The 16,823-nt window shown below is 41.5% G+C and overlaps 1 long non-coding RNA gene across 1 annotated transcript in view; it reads left to right on the forward strand.

Moving 5' to 3' along the window:
* Nucleotides 1-13,546: 13,546 nt before the first annotated feature.
* Nucleotides 13,547-16,823, forward strand: part of LOC134355979 (uncharacterized) — a 31,312-nt gene continuing 28,035 nt past the window's right edge. Inside the window, exon 1 of the long non-coding RNA XR_010020243.1 lies at nt 13,547-13,749. This is a non-coding gene — a long non-coding RNA (uncharacterized LOC134355979). The remainder of the gene's footprint in view (nt 13,750-16,823) is intronic.

Here is a 16,823-nt window from a genome sequence, read left to right on the forward strand (position 1 = left end):
TACATACGTGAATAGAGCGTTGGCTGATTGGCAGGAAACAGAGAGTGGGAATAAAGGGATCTTATTCTGGTTGGCTGCCAGTTACCAGTGGTATTCCACAGGGGTCCGTGTTGGGGCCGCTTCTTTTTACATTGTACATCAATGATTTGGATTATGGAATATGTGGCTTTGTGGCTAAGTTTGCTGATGATACGAAGATAGATGGAAGGGCCGGTAGTGCTGAGGAAATGGAGAGTCTGCAGAGAGACTTAGATAGATTGGAAGAATGGGCAAGGAAGTGGCAAATGAAATACAATGGTGGAAAGTGTATGGTTACGCACTTTGGCAGATGAAATAGACGGGCAGACTATTATTTAAATGAGGAAAGAATTCAAAGTTCTGAGATGCAATGGGACTTGGGAGTCCTCGTACAGACTACCCTTAAGGTTAACCTCCAGGTTGAGTCGGTGGTGAAGAAGGCAAATGCAATGTTGGCATTCATATCTAGAGGAATAGAGTATAGGAGCAGGGATGTGATGTTGAGGCTCTATAAGGTGCTGGTGAGACTCTCAATTAGAGTACTGTGGGCAGTTTTGGTCTCCTTATTTAAGAAAGGATGTGCTGACGTTGGATACGGTACAGAGAAGATTCACTAGAATGATTCTGGGAATGAGAAGGTTAACATATGAGGTACGTTTGTCCGCTCTTGGACTGTATTCCTTGGAGTTTAGAAGAATGAGGGGAGACCTCATAGAAACATTTCGAATGTTGAAAGGCATGGACAGAGTGGATATGGCAAAGTTGTTTCCCATGATGGGGGAATCTAGTACGAGAGGGCATGACTTAAGGATTGAAGGGTGCCCATTCAGAACAGAAATGCGAAGAAATTTTTTTAGTCAGAGGGTGGTGAATCTATGGAATTTGTTGCCACGGGCAGCAGTGGAGGCCAAGTCATTGGGTGTATTTAAGGCAGAGATTGATAGGTATCTGAGTAGCCCAGGCATCAAAGGTTATGATGAGAAGGCAGGGGAGTGGGACTAAATGGGAGAATGGATCAGCTCATGATGAAATGGTGGAGCAGACTCGATGGGCCGAATGGCCAACTTCTGCTCCTTTGTCTTATGGTCTTATGGTGTAAACAGAATGCAAGACAAACTTTTTCACCGTATCTTTGTACATGTGACAATAATAATAAACCAATACAAGTCAATTCAGGAGTCACTCACTCTGGAACGAATGCTCCCAGATCCAAAGTTTCTGTGATTCTTATACTGTTCATATTTACTTTTCTCTTCCTTTATCTTTCCCCAACATGTACAGTGTATACATTGAGCGTGGTAAGTCTTTTGGCACCTACAGTGCCTATAAAAGTATTCACCTCCAATCCCCCTGCCCAGGAAGTTTTCATGTTTTATTGTTTTACAACATTGAGTCACAGTGGATTTAATTTGGCTTCTTTTTTACACTGAGCAACAGAAAAATATTCTTTTGTGTCAAAGTGCAAAAGTGATCTAAATTGATTACAAATATAAAACACAAAATAATTAATTGCATAAATAAGTATTCACTCCTTCAAGTCAGTATTTAGTAGAAGCCCATTTGGCAGCAATTGCAGCCTTGAGTCTCTGTGGATAGGTTTCTATCAGCTTTGCATATCCGAACACTGCAATTTTTCCCCATTCTTCTTAAAACTGCTCAAGTTCTGTCAGATTGTATGGGGATTATGAGCGAACAGCCCTTTTCAAGTCTAGGCACACATTTCTCAATTGGATTGAGATCTGGACTCTGACTTGGCCACTCCAGGACATAAACTTTGATGTTTTTAAGCCATTCCTGTGTAGCTTTTTGGCTTTATGCTTGGGGTCATTTTCTTGCTGGAAAACAAATCTTCTCCCAAGTTGCAGTTCTCTTGCAGACTGGATCAGGTTTTCTTCAGGTTCTCCCTGTATTTTGCTGCATTTATTTTACCCTCTACCTTCACAAGCCTTCCAGGGTCTGCTGCAGTGAAACATCCCCACATCATGATGCAGCCCCCACCATCATTCACAGTAGGAATGGTGTGTTTTTGATTATGTGCGGTGTTTGGCTTACACCAAACATAGCATTAAGTTTACTGGCCAAAAAAACTTGATTTTGGTTTCATCAGTCCATAGAACCACCTTCTAGATTACTTCAGAGACTCCAACATGCCTTCTGGCAAACTAGCTGAAATTTCATGTGAGTTTGTTTCAACAGTGTCTTTCTCTTTACTACTCTCCCATAAAGCTGCGACTGGTGAAGCACCCAGGCAACAGTTGTAGGTGCAGTCTCTGCCATCTCAGCCACTGAAGCTTATAACTTCCCCAGAGTTCTCATAGGACTCTTGGTGGCCTCCCTCACTAATCCCCTTCTTGCATGGTCACTCAGTTTTTGAGGACAGCCTGCTCTAGGCAGATTCACACTGTGCCATATTCTGTCCATTTCTTGATGATTGACTTAATTGTACTCCAAGGGATATTCAGTGAGTTAGAGATTTTCTTGCATCTATCTTCTGACTCATGCTTTTCAATAACCTTTTCGCAGTTGCTTGGAGTGTTCTTTTGTCTGCATGGTGTAGTTTTTGTCAGGATACTGACTCACCAGCAGTTGGACCTTCCAGATTCAGGTGTATTTTTACTACAATCAATTGAAACACCTTGACTGCACACAGGTCTCCAAAAGCAGATCTCCATTTAACTAATTATGTGACTTCTGAAACCAAATGGCTGCACCAGTGATGATTTGGTGTGTCATATTAAAGGGGGGGAATGAATACTTATGCAATCAATTATCTTGTGTTTTATACTTGAAAAATAACTTAGATCACCTTGTAGACATCTGTTTTCACTTTGACACAAAAAGAGTCTTTTTCTGTTAATCAGTGTCAAAAAGGCCAAATTAAATCCACTGTGGTTCAATATTGTAAAACAATAATGGTAAATTTCTGTCATGTATTTTTATGGGATTGTAGTTAGGTTGGTTACCAGGGATGAGTTTTCTACAGTCCCCTTTAGCCTCCAGTTTGTGGTTTTGGTTGGTTTACACCAGTTCTAGGTTTTCTCTGATACCAGTCCTACAAAGACTCCAGTACCTCTCTGCTACAAGGGCAACTCCCTGTTCTCTACACCCAAGCCATTTCACTATCCCTTACTACTTCCATCATCAACTTCCTGGAAGTTCCTGGAAGTCCCCATTAACATGTAATGTGACTGGATCAGACATATGGTTCTATTTGCAGATCAGATGTAGGGAACTGCTTTGAGTGACTTAACTTCTAAATCTCCCAAAACCTTCTCACTACCTACTGGATTGTTAAAAACTATTGTTTTGACTTCCGTCACCAATTACAGGCACTTCTTCTTTAGGAGGAGAAGTGCCTCCCCCATTTCCTTTCCAGTCCTGATGAAGGGTCTCGGCCCAAAATGTCGACTCTTTATTCCCCTCTGAAGATGCTGCCTGCTAAATTTCTTCAGCATTTTGTGTATGTTATTCCTGTAGGAGGTGCAAGTCTCTTCAGTCACTCATGGGGACCTCTGATGCTACTTGTTCATGATATAGAACTTCATGGCTATCTGCCCAGCATGGATGCCGAAATCTTACTGCTGAGGTTGGAGTGCAATCTTGGTGCAGTGTTCAACCTGCTATCTATTTTAACTGCTTTAATTCACAGAAGGATAATCACAATGAAAGCTTTCAGAAGCTTAGTATTCTGTGAACTCTCACCAATAGTTAGAGATAATGATGTGACAGCACCAGGCTATCAGTCTCCTCTGAGTCCACTGTCAGTAGCAGAGTAATGATGTTTGTAGCTAACCTGTTATAGAAGTCTAATAGCCTTTAAGGCGTGCTTTTCCACAAGGGGGAAAGAAAAACTGCTGGAAGCAGAGGGATGGTGATACAAGCAAATTGTGTATAATTTATGCTAATTTAAGCTTATGTTAACTATGTTTGCCCTCATCTTGTAATGTACGGTGCTGTCACAGCATAAACACACTTTCATGGCGTTTATGCCCTGTGTAGGGTAGTCTATGACAACAAAGTCAAGTTTGACGTATGCGCAGGTACATGACTGCACAGGTGAAATGAAAAATTTACTAGCAGCAGTATCACTGACACAGGACATCAGAAACACGATAATCACAAGAGGAGCACAATTAGCTTGAACATGAACATCTCCAGACAGGACTCTGCCCTAGGGTCTGAAAGGTCAACTGCCCTTACGCCTCCACAGGAGCCCCCTGACCCAAGCTTCCCCCAGCAGTTTGTGTCACTCCTCCACAGTACAGCATCTGACATCTTTCTGTCTCTGCGTTCTTCTCAACTCCTGACGTTGATTGCCTTCTGCTTTTCCTTCAACTGGATCCCAAACGTCCAGTGGTATAATAGTCATCTAAGTGGCTCAGGAGCCAGTCTGATTGAATAATTTTCACAAACAGGAAGATTTTGGGGACTGGTACGGTAGCGTAACACTTTATGGCACCAGCGTTCGGCGTTCAATTCCGACCATTGTTTGTAAGGAGCTTGTACGATCTCCCCGTGACCATGTGGGTTTCCTTGTGGTGCTCAGGTTTCCTCCCACATCCCAAAGGTGTACAGGTTGGTAGGTTAATGTTTATAATTGGGTGGCATGGGCTTGTTGGGTCAGGAGTGCCTTTTACCATGCTACATCTCTAAAATAAAAAAGATTAAAAAAGGGATCAGAAAAGGAAATTTATTTATTTATTTATTGAGACAGTGCAGAATATGCCCTCCTGGTCCTTCAAGCCACATGGCACGGTAATCCCCCAATTTATTCCTGGCCTAATTATGGGACAATTTACAATGCCCAATTAACCTACCACTCGGTATGCCTTTGAACTGTGGGAGGAAACCAGAGCACCCGGAGGAAACTCACGCGGTCGCGGGGAGAACGTACAAACTCCTTACAGGCAGCGGCAGGTCGTTGACACTGTAAAGTGTTGTGCTAATCACTGCACTCCCCTAACATGCAAACTTTGACATTCGTTTTTCCCGGCACGTGATTCAAACGCACAAGTTTAAAGTAAAAGCTGAAACATACTAATCTTTAAAAATAATGAATTTAAGATCATTTCCAAATAATAATTGAAGTTTGTGTTAAAATTCCTTCAATAGTTATTAAAGGGATTTCAAGATTCAAGATTCATGACTGTTTGCGGTTGTTCTTCAGTACACAAGGGTAAAGGGGAACAAAATGATTGCTTCTCCGGATCTGGTGAAGCATAAAAAAACACAATAAGCATAAAGAATACAATAAATATAAAATCAGTTCTCTGAAACACAATATACTAGTAACTATTTGAGTGTAACTGTATGCAAGTACATAAGATTAGCTTACATACATAGGCTGATCGTATTTACATAAAGTGACCCCTCGGTGCAGGAATATCTGTACGTAAAGTGACTGATAGAAAATTATGAAGTGACAAAATGACTCTTGGCAAGAGGAACTCTTCTGGGTAGCAGCAGATATTTCTAAACATACTTACGATTTTTATAATAACTAGAAAGGCTTCTAAGCAGTAATTGTGGATTAATATACCATTAAAATCTCACCTTAACCTATGCAATGAAGTGTAAAAAGTTTGAGATATTTTACATCAAGATTCATTAGGAAACATCTTGAACAGCTGCAAAGCTACATATGGTGTGAAAGAGCAGGAACAGCACTTCTGGTCTTTCACATTTAATTGTTCATGTGCTAACTCCATTGTAAGCACTAAATTCAGGTCAATATTATTCATTGAACTAATCTCCCCAGAATTTCAGTTTCATGCTGCATACCTGATTATTTGTACGTTTGTTTTCTTTCTTCAATCCTGAATGCAAGCCCATCTCCTTTTTAAAGGGAGCAAATCAATCTGCAATTAAATGTGTTTGTTTGAAGGCCGGGGAATTCATCGCATTTCCAGTTTGGCTCAGTGTTAATTGTAGTTTCACATTGATTAGATGATCACGTTCTGTTCATTTCACATTTCCACCTTTATCAAAAGACATGGACCTATTGTAAATACATCCACAATTTCGGAATCAATGTCCATTTATTCACATACCATTTCAAGATCCATTTCCCATCCCTTAGTCAATATACTTAGCTTGTGTAACCCATTTTAACTCCTTTTCACATGGCACAACGTTGTTTAATTTGTTCTTAGTTCATTGATTTTGTCTCCAGTATAAGTTAATTTTCTTGCTTTTCATAGCACACACACAGGAATCCTCAAATTTTCTCCCTGGCACATGCTAAGGGCTGAGCTGCATTACGGCTAGCACTGAACAAACTAACAATAATGAGACAGAACCAGTGCTAACTTCATCGAATCTTGTGGAAATTATAGTACCTTTGGTGCAAGCAATAAAAATGACAATGAATATTCATTTTCATCATATTTGATGTTCATGTTCTGCAATAAACAGGCAAAGTAATTCCGATGAGTAACAATCACCGAGCTCCTTTGGTGCCATTTATTCAATGGATAGGTTGTAATGCCAATACTAGAAATATGGAACCTTGGCATCAACATACAAATATCAAAGCTGTAGTGTCACAGATCACTGCAGCGCAGAAACAGCCCCTTCTAGTCAGTGCCGAACTATTAACCTAGTCATAGTCATAGTCATACTTTATTGATCCCGGGGGAAATTGGTTGTCCTATCGACCTGCACCCAGACCATGGCCCTCCATACTCCTCACTACTATGTACCTATCCAAGTTTATCTTAAATGATGAAATTGAACCCGCATTCACCACTTGTTGCACACTCTCACCACCCTCTGTTGAAGTTAACCCTCATGTTCCCATTTAACATTTCATCTTCAATGGTTTGTGTTGGGCACGTGGCCAAGTGGTTAAGGCGTTCGTCTAGTTATCTCAAGGTGGCTAGTTTGAGCCTCAGCTGTGGCAGCGTGTTTGTGCCCTTGAGCAAGGCACTTAATCACACATTGCTCTAGTCTGTGTGGGGAGTGGCGCCCCACACAGACTTCCAATCTGCGCCTTGTAAGGCATGAAAATGCCCGACGCAGGCCTCTCGTGGTCTGAGTCGACGTTCCCTCCCTCGACGTTTCCTCCCTCCCCTTCAATGGTTTAGTGTTTCCATTTAATATCAGAGAATGTATACAGTATACAACCTGAAATTCTTACTCTCTGCAGACATCCACAAAACAAAAGAAAAACCCCCAAAGGATGAATGATGGGAAAATGTCGGATTCCCAAAGCCTCCCTTTCCTCCCCCCCACCCACAAACAGCAGCTAAAGCATCAACCCTCCCTCCTCCTGCCTCAGTAAAAGCATCAGACCCTCACTGTCTGCCATGCAAGCAACAGTAAAACCCCCAAAGAGACCATGATCTTGAGTTCATGAAAAAAAACCTGCTGTTCATCTGACATACCACAGCTCTCTCTCTCACTAACAAGGGAGAGAAAGGTATCACTCCTGCAACAGCGAGAGGGCAGAACAACAACTCACTGTTCTGATGTTACAGTCTGCCCAGTCGTTTTTATTTCGAGTTCCCCCAATTCGAGAATCGGCAGCATACTCTCTGTTACTATCGAGGGAGAGAGTGTGATCCCTCGAGTGCAGAGGCCCCCCAACCCCCCAACAGCCTCTTAATGATCCAGTCTCCCACGATGCTTCAGTTGGCGACACTGGCGAGGAATTGGGTCGTCCACAGGGCCACTCATCTGCCAGCATGCTCCTGGAGATATTGATAATGGCCACTCGGTGAGCTCCGAAAGTGGGAACCCACGGTCGTGAAGAGCTGCAGTTTAAGTGCAGCTCTTGATCGCAGGACTCCAACCACCGTCAAAAGCAAAGAAGAATTTAAATTATTTCACAAATGGCTTGAAGAGGTCACCCCCTGGCGCCATCCTTAGCTCCTCTTTCAGTCTTATCCCATGACTTCTAGATCTATTCTCACCCAACCTCTGGAAAAAGCTTGTTTGCATTTACCCATAATTTTGTACACCCCTAACAAATTTCACCTCATTTTCTGACATTCTAGGGGAAAAAGTCTTAACCTATTCAACCATTCCCTATAGCTTAGGTCCTCAAGTTCTAACAACAACCTTGTAAACTTTCTCTGCTCTCTTTGAATATTATTGATATTATCTCCTGTACTTTGGTGATCAGAACTGCACACAATACTCCAAATCAGGCCTCACGATGTTATACACTTTCAACAGAACATCCCATCGCCTGTACTCAGTACTTTGATTTATGAAGGCCAATGTGCCAAAAGCTTTTTTATGACCCTAAATACCTGTCACCCCACTTTCAAGAAATTATGGATCCCTGCTCCCAGATCCCTTTGTTCTACCAGACTCATCATGTAAGTTCTACCCAGGTTTGTCCTCAGAAAGTGCAACACCTTATGCTTACCCGCATTAAATTCCACCAGTCGTTCTTCAGCCCAGTTTTTCCAGTTGGTCCAGATCTCACTGCAAGATTCGATAGTCTTCCTCACTGTCCACTACACCCTCAATCTTAGTGTCATTCACTATTTTGCTGATCCATTTTCATACATTATCATCCGGATCATTGAAACAGATGACGAACATCGATAGACCCAGCATCTATCCCTGTAGCTCACCACTGGTCGCAGGCCTCCAGTGAGCGAGGCAACCATCTACTACCACTCTTTGGCTTCTCCTGTGAAGATAATGTCTAATCCGATTTTCTACCTCATCCTGTATGTCAAATGACTGAACCTTGTTGACCAACCTCCCATGTGGGACCTTGTCAAAGGGCTTGCAAAAGTCCATGTAGACAACATTCACTGTCTTGCCTTCATCAGCTTTCCTGGTCTGTCTGTCTAGGTACCATATCCGATGTGGACTTTGGTGACCATGGTTTTCCATCTAGATCTATCCTTCGTTTTTTGGATGACTTCCATTTCCTCGATGTGTAGCCACCTGGCTATGCTTTTGATGTACGTAAGCCAAGGTCTTCCTCTAGGTTTGCTCCCCTCAATCTTTCCAGAGAGTATGAGTTTTTCTAGTTCATCTTTCCGCATGATGTGTCCTAGGAATCTGAGTTGTCTTTCTCTTATTGTTGGTATGAGTGATTGAACTGCTTGGGCTCTTCTGAGAACTTTCTGGTAACTTGCTCAAAAAACTTAGTAAAATTGGTTATACAAATACTCATATATCTGGTCCCTTGGAATACCTTCCAATAATTTTCCCACTACTGATGTCAGGCTCATGGCCTTTAAATTTCCTGGTTTATGTTTACAGCCTTTCTTAAACAGTGGACCACCATTAACCATCCTCCAATCCTCAGGTACCTAACCTGTTGCTAAAGATGTTTTAAATATCTCTGTTAGGACCCCTGCAATTTTTGCAATAGCCTACTTGTCAGGCCTTTGTCCACCCTAAATTGCCTCAAGACAGCAAATACCTCTCCCTCTGTAATCTGTATAGACTCCATGAACCCACTGCTGTTTTGCTTCACTTCGATAGACTCTGTGTCTGTCTCCCAGGTAAATACAGATGCAAAATATCAGTATAATGTCTCCCATGCATAGATGACCACTCTCATCTTCAAAAGGACCAATTTTGTCCTTTGCTATTATCTTGCATTTCTTGTACTCCTCAAGTGCCTCATTTGTTCCTTCCTGCCTCTATCTGCCATGGACTTCCTTCTTCTTCTTCTGTACCAGGGCCTCAATATCTCTTGAAAACCAAAGTTCACAAAACCTGTTATCCTTGCCTTTCACTCTGACAGGAAAATTCAAGCTTTTTCTCTCAAAATTTCACCTTTGAAGGCCTCCCATATATCAAGAACACATTTGCCAGAAAACAACCAGTCCTAATCCACATTTGCCAGATCCTAAAATCAGGCTGAGTGATGCCACAAGAACCTCTCACTCAATGTCAGCAAGACAAAGGAACTGATTGTTGACTTCAGGAGTAGGAAACCAGGGGTCCATGGGCCAATCTTCATCAAGGGATCAAAGGTGAAGAGGGTCGGCAATTAAAAATTCCTCAGTCTTACCACTTCAGAGGCAAAGCATGCCAGTACAATTCAGAAGAAGGCATGGCAGCAGCTCTACTTCCTTAGAAGTTTGCGAAAATTTAGCATGACATCTAAAACTCTGAGAAAATTCTATCAATGTGTGGTGGAGAAAATATAGATTGGTTGCATCACAGCCTGGTATGGAAACATCAATGCCCTTGAGTGGAAACTCCAACAAAAAGTAATGGATATGCCCTAGTCCATTACAGGTAAGACCCTCCCTACTAGTGAGCACATCTACATGGAGTGCTGTTGCAGGAAAGCAGCATCCATCATCAGGGACCCCCACCACGCACGCAGGTCAAGCTTTCTTCTTGCTGCCGCCATCAGAAGGAAGGTACAGGAGCCTTAGGACTCACACCACCAGGTTCAGGTACAATTATTACCCCTCAACCATCAGGCCTTTGAACCAAAGGGGATAATTTCAACTTCAACCTCAACCTCACTCGCCCCATCATTGAAATGATTCCACAACCTAGAGACTCACTTTCAAGGACTCTTCATCTCATGTTCTCAATATTAATTGCTTATTCATTGTATTATTGTTATTATCTTTTTATTTTGTACTTGCACAGTTTGCTGTTATTTGCACATTGGTTGTGTGTGATCTGTGTTCTACCGTGTTTCTTGGATTTACCGTGTATGTCCACAAGAAAATAAATCTCATGCTTGTATATGGTGATATAAATGTACTTTGATAATAAACTTACTTTCAACTTTGGCCTTTCTTCAATTTAGAATCTGAACCCAAGAACTAGACCATCTTTGGTATCTAGCTGCGATATTGGTCATTACTAGGGTTTTATGTGTTGTTTGCATTAATTTCCATGCAATAGGTTTTTAAAATACTGCTTGTAAATGAAATAAAATCTAAATTAAATGCATAATTAGTCCATGAATATTATAGTTGGGGGGGGGTAAAATTATGTAGTTTAATTAAAGTTACCAATAAAAACCTACATATTGAAAATAGATATTATACAAACATTATATTTAGTATATTTCTCTTTACATAGCTACTTACCGATGCATAATTTTCTTGATTTCAGTGTTGCTTTCCACAGTCTGCACGTTGTTTCTTTCTTTTGAACCTGGTATAAAAATATTCAGCTCATTTTTATCTCTAGCTCTGGAGCAATGACATAGAACTGACCTTGGGAAAAGCATTGAATTTCGAGATTAAGGCCAACATCTTTCAATGATTGTAGTTGTGCCTTGTTAATCCTCACAGCGAAACTAAGCTGAACAGGGAACTGAATTGACTTGAATTGAAAAGGTAAATCAGATGGGATAATTGATGTCCTAGATATGAAGGCATTTTCCCCAATAGCTTTTCTAGGTGTATGGGGCGGCATGATAGTATAGCAGTTAGTACAGTCACCTTACAGTGCCAGCAATTACTGATCGGGGTTCAGTACCCATCACTCAGTGTAAGGTTTGTACCTTCTCTCAGTGGCCGTATGGGTTTCCTCCAGGTGCTCCAGTTCCTTCCCACATTCCCAAGATGTAGGCTTACGTTTAGTGAGGCGTAGGCATGCTACCTTGGCACAGGAAGCGTGGCGTCAATCACAAGCTGCCCCCAGCACATTGCAAACGTTGACACAAATGGTGCATATAACTCTATGTTTTGTTGTTTCAATGTACATGTGACAAATAAAGCTAATCTAAACAGTATTTTATCTTAATACTATTAATGCAACCTGAGATGTATGGGGTAGTAATTCTTGAACTGATAGTCCAGAGCCCCTGCATAGTATTGGTGGATCCAAGTGCATGATTGGAGCTCCTTCTGTGAGTTTAAGATGATATGGTGACACACCAGGTGGTGACAGAGAATTTAAAAGTGCAAAAGGAAAAAGGAAAATTGATGTGTGTCAATAGATTTTAAATGTTCAGATTATCTAGAAAGCATCAAAAGAGGTTCTTCACTCATGGTCTGAGCTAACTTTTTGATACTGAAGTGGCTCTTTCATGCAGCCATTGGTGATTCAAGTGGCATTGAGTGACATTTGGGGAAACAGCTTGCAGCAGATTGTGAAGTAACATAGTAATTTGGCCAAGTTTTCCATTATAATTATTCCTATTGCATCTTTCCAAATTTGAATAAGTTCAAAACAAACTCTCTTATGCTCTGTCCGCCAGAGAAAGCAGGATCTCCCAGTGGCCACACATTTTAATTCCACATCCCATTCCCATTCTGATATGTCTATCCACGGCCTCCTCTACTGTAAAGATGAAACCACACTCAGGTTGGAGGAACAACACCTTATATTCCGTCTGGGCAGCCTCCAACTTGATGGCATGAACATTGATTTCTCTAACTTCCATTAATGCCCCTCCTCCCCTTCTTACCCCATCCCTTATTTATTTATTTATTTATCTATCTATCTATCCTTTTTTTTCTCTCTCCCCTTTCTCTCTCCCTTTTTTCTCTCTGCCCCTCTCACAATAACTCCTTGCCTGCTCTCCATCTTCCTCTGGTGCTCCCTTCCCCCTTTCTTTCTCTCTAGGCCTCCTGTCCCATGATCCTCTCCCTTCTCCAGCTCTGTATCCCTTTTGCCAAACAACTTACCAGCTCTTAGCTCCATCCCTCCCCCTCCTGTCTTCCCCTATCATTTCAGATCTCCCCCTCCCCCTCCCACTTTCAAACCTCTTACTATCTTTTCTTTCAGTTAGTCCTGACGAAGGGTCTCGGCCCGAAACGTCGACTGTACTTCTTCCTACAGATGCTGCCTGGCCTGCCGCGTTCCACCAGCATTTTGTGTGTGTTGCTTGAATTTCCAGCATCTGCAGATTTCCTCGTGTTTGCGTCTCTAACAGATAGATCGCATGTCAAATGTGTAAACATATTGGTCTTCAAGTGCAATTTTTTTTCCAAAAGCGTGATGTTTTAATAATGGCTTTTAAATCTTCTACTTTAGTAACTTGTGGAATTACTAGTAGTGTTTGATGAAAATCTCCAGCTAGCACTGAAGTTACGGTCCCATTAATTTATGATTGTGTCAAAGATCTTGCATTGTTCAATCTAATGCTTCAGTGGCTGCTTTGTGGACTATTGTACATTCATCCCAAACAATCATTCATCCAAAACTTTCCTTTTGGAATTTGTTTCCTTTGGAGTTCCTTGATCAATGTTACATGTTAGAGTCTCCACATTAGTCAAACTTAAAGGGAGTTCAAGTGCAGTATTCAGTGCTTCCCCTGTCATCTTGACAATGGTGTTGCATGATTTGTTACCTTTAGCACAGGGTGGGGAGGGGAGCTGATATTTTTCTTTGACTGACTTCCATGGTTTTCTTTATTTTGTGGCTATCTGGAGAAGATGAATGCTTTCTTAATAAATAAACCTTTGAACCAAATTGTTAAAGCAACATCAATGATGCCCCACCCAGAACAATCTTTGAACTTTGGCCAAAAGTAGATTAGTAAGGGAAATTTTTCCTGTCCTGCCGGAAGCATCCAAAAAAAAAACAATGATTCATTCAGAAACAGCGGTCGGTTGCAGTCCGGGTCAGAGAGCACTGTAGTCAAAGATCAGCGATCCCCGTGGAGAGATGTCAGATACGCAGAAGAACGTAAACCTGTGATACCCGTGCATCCAAGATTGAGACTGGCAGGCCCAGTGGACAAGAGGTGGTTATCCCCCAAGGTTGGCGGATCCCAGCATTGGAAGTCCATATGAATGTCGAATTTAAGGCCTGGAGTTTAGGGTTCCTTGATTGGTGAGTCCTGTGTTTGATACCAAAGATCAAAGCCCGAAAGTCGAAGACCAAATTCAGTGCGTCCGGAAAATGAGGCCCAGTGTTTGAAGCCCCTGGGTCAGCATGTCTGAAAGTCAAAGTTCCAATTTCTGTCAGTCTGCAAGTCAACTGGGGGAAGTCAGAGGCCTGATGTTCACTGGAGGCTGAACGCCTGGAGATGGCCTGTACCGGGTTGGATGACTGTCTACGTGTTTGACTTGCTGGGTGGATAGGAGGGGAAAACAAGGGGCTAGTTTTGCTGTTGTTGTTGCTTGCATTGTTCTGCTGGATATTGTGGCAATGCTAAATTAGCACAGAATGTGTGATGACTCTTATATTCTGCCCCCAGCACTTCATTAGGTTGTGTTAGTTGTTAACGCAAATAACACATTTCACAGGATGCTTTGATGTACACGTGATCAGTAGGTGCATCTGAACCTGAAGCCTTGATCATGGTAAACAACCTCTGTAATTACATCCAAGGCATTTATTAGGTATCTAACTAAACTTGGTTCTTTGTCTAGGATTCATTCCACTGGTCTCCCACTGAAACCTGGTACACAAGTTCTTACTTCCTGTTTAAGGTTAAGGTAGAGGAAAAATAGTCCACCTAGACATTTAGTACCTTAAAAATAGATCTGAAATTTTCAATGGGGAAATCTAATATTAGACTCCTGTTGAGGTACAGCATGTTAGGCCTCCTTTGGTAGGGGTGGGGGTGCAGTTTATTGAAGCTATGGTTTAGTGAACATCCTGATGCCAAGTCTAAATTACATGCAAAATTTTGGATTTTTGTGTTGTTTTATTTATGGGATATTCTCTGGGTCCAACCAAAAGCGAAATTCTTCATCCTTTTTCACAATCACAAAACAGTGCTGGTTATCAGCTGCTGTAGGTCTACCCCATTAGCGCGTTGCTGGATAGCGGTGGAGTCGGAGTTGTCACGCGCCACGTGGCAGCCTCCTTCGGACAGGAAGTCGGCGCGCAACCCAACGGATGGTGCGGCTGCTTGTCTTGGATGCCTTTGCTGTGATCGCATTGGGCACTGGTAATGTAGAATGTTGCGAGTCCAGTTCACTGGTTCATTGGTGAGACCGACAGCAAGGGAGCAGCATGGCCTTGGTTGCGGCACGGACCGGGCCCTCATTCATGCTTTGGGGTCACCTGTTGAGGTCACCGATGCAGGATTCTGTGCTGGGTTGGAGGCTGGCTCCTACTATTGGTGTGCAATTGGTGGAAGACAAACTGGATTACGTTCGTCTGCGACTGCATGATATAAGGAATTGCTGCAGACTGTTTTTGCAGAAAAGTGGCTTCAGGACAACATCCATACACCATCAATCTACAGGTCATGACAGTCAGAGACTAGGACTATATTTTTTTGATATTTTTTGTAACTGTATGTTTATATGTGCCGTATGTGCGTGACTGCTGGTTTTATGTTTTGCACTTTGACCCCAGAAGAACACTCATAAACTCAAACTTGAACTATATATGTCGTGATAAATGGATATTTACTCTCAAAGGCTTACTTAAAATCAATGCTGCCGACATTTTTTTATCATAGCAACCATGAAAATTGCTTATGAATTAGGCTTCTAAAATGTGGATACTTGGCCATGATTACAGTCCAATCATTTCTTTGTGGACACGTAATAGAATGTTCTAGTCAGTCATGTGACTTGTAACTCTAGGGGTAAAATGCCAGTTGAGTAAACACCAAGGTGGCTTTGAAAATGCAACTATTCCTTATTGCAATCACCACTTAATGCACTGGCTTGAAGTTTTCTTTCCAGTAACTGAAAATGCTTGACTTTATCAAACAAATGATAAGAGCAAAAGAGCACTCTGAATTGAACCAACAGAAAAATGAATAATTTAAGATTTATATAAATGGTAATCTCACATTGATTGGCGAGATTGATACCTCAATAAACAGGGATTAAATGCAATGTTATCAGAAAAATAAGTCCTTTTTTCCCTTTTCCCCCTGTACAAAATGTATTCCCCTCCATAATTTTCTCTCAAAGTCAAAGGCTCTAACTAATGAATTGAATTAAAGTAGGCTCACTGTTCATTAATATAATTTTTTTGTCAGTAAAATTTCAATCAAATGCGCACAAATAACTCTACCTTTCGATTAGGGTTGCTTTAACAAATGGTTCTGCATGTTTGGGACAAATGTGCTGATTAGAAACAGAGCAATTTTTCTGGTGTTAGTGGGAATATTGGTGACTAGAAAGCCGCTGTTTTAATGGATTCTGAAAGTTGAATTGCAAGCTATTATATCTTAGAATATCAACAATGGAATAGCTGTCAAGGCTTCTTGAATATCTGAAAGGATGAATGATTTAATTATATTTGTTTAAGATGTATTTTCCATAAGGCAGATAATAGTCTAAACACAGCTCCAATGCAGAGTCCTTCAGGGTAACAAGAGAAAACTTGTAATTAACTATTGTGGATACTCTTGCGTATTCTCAGAAACCTAAAGCATTATCCCTTTAGGTAGAACAGACAAGTATATCACCATTAACGGCTAAATAAAGTGTCAGAGTTGAAATTCGACACGTTTTCCTGTTCATCAATCACAATGACAGCAGAAAATTCATGATAATCAAAAGGAATGGATACTTCAAGTTTTTATCTACATTTTCCACAGATCTTCCACGAAAGTTATGATGGACGGTCGGGGGATTGCTTTTCCATCCTAACTTCAAGACCCCTTTTCTCTGTCTATTTATGCTTTTTATTGATTAACTGTAGCTTAGAGTGTTATTCAAATTTACTTTTATATTTTTAACATTTTGAATATGTTAAATTACTTTCATCTACTTTAAGATATCCCTGATTATCGGCAAAACAGGCATTTGGGGGCATAAGTTGACCAGGGTTGTCAGGACAGTACTGTAGGCAAGGCCTCTGGGTGTGCAACCAAGGCTTTCAGGCAGTTGAGTGCTGTGCCCTTCCAGAAGATTAGCCCAGTCCTACAACCAGCAGAGTGGACAACGCAGGCAACAGGTTAGACCATGTATGATCTGACCCACCAGAGAATA

The sequence above is a fragment of the Mobula hypostoma genome, chromosome 13 (genome assembly GCF_963921235.1).
Source record: "Mobula hypostoma chromosome 13, sMobHyp1.1, whole genome shotgun sequence".
NCBI classification, from domain to species: Eukaryota; Metazoa; Chordata; class Chondrichthyes; order Myliobatiformes; family Myliobatidae; genus Mobula; species Mobula hypostoma.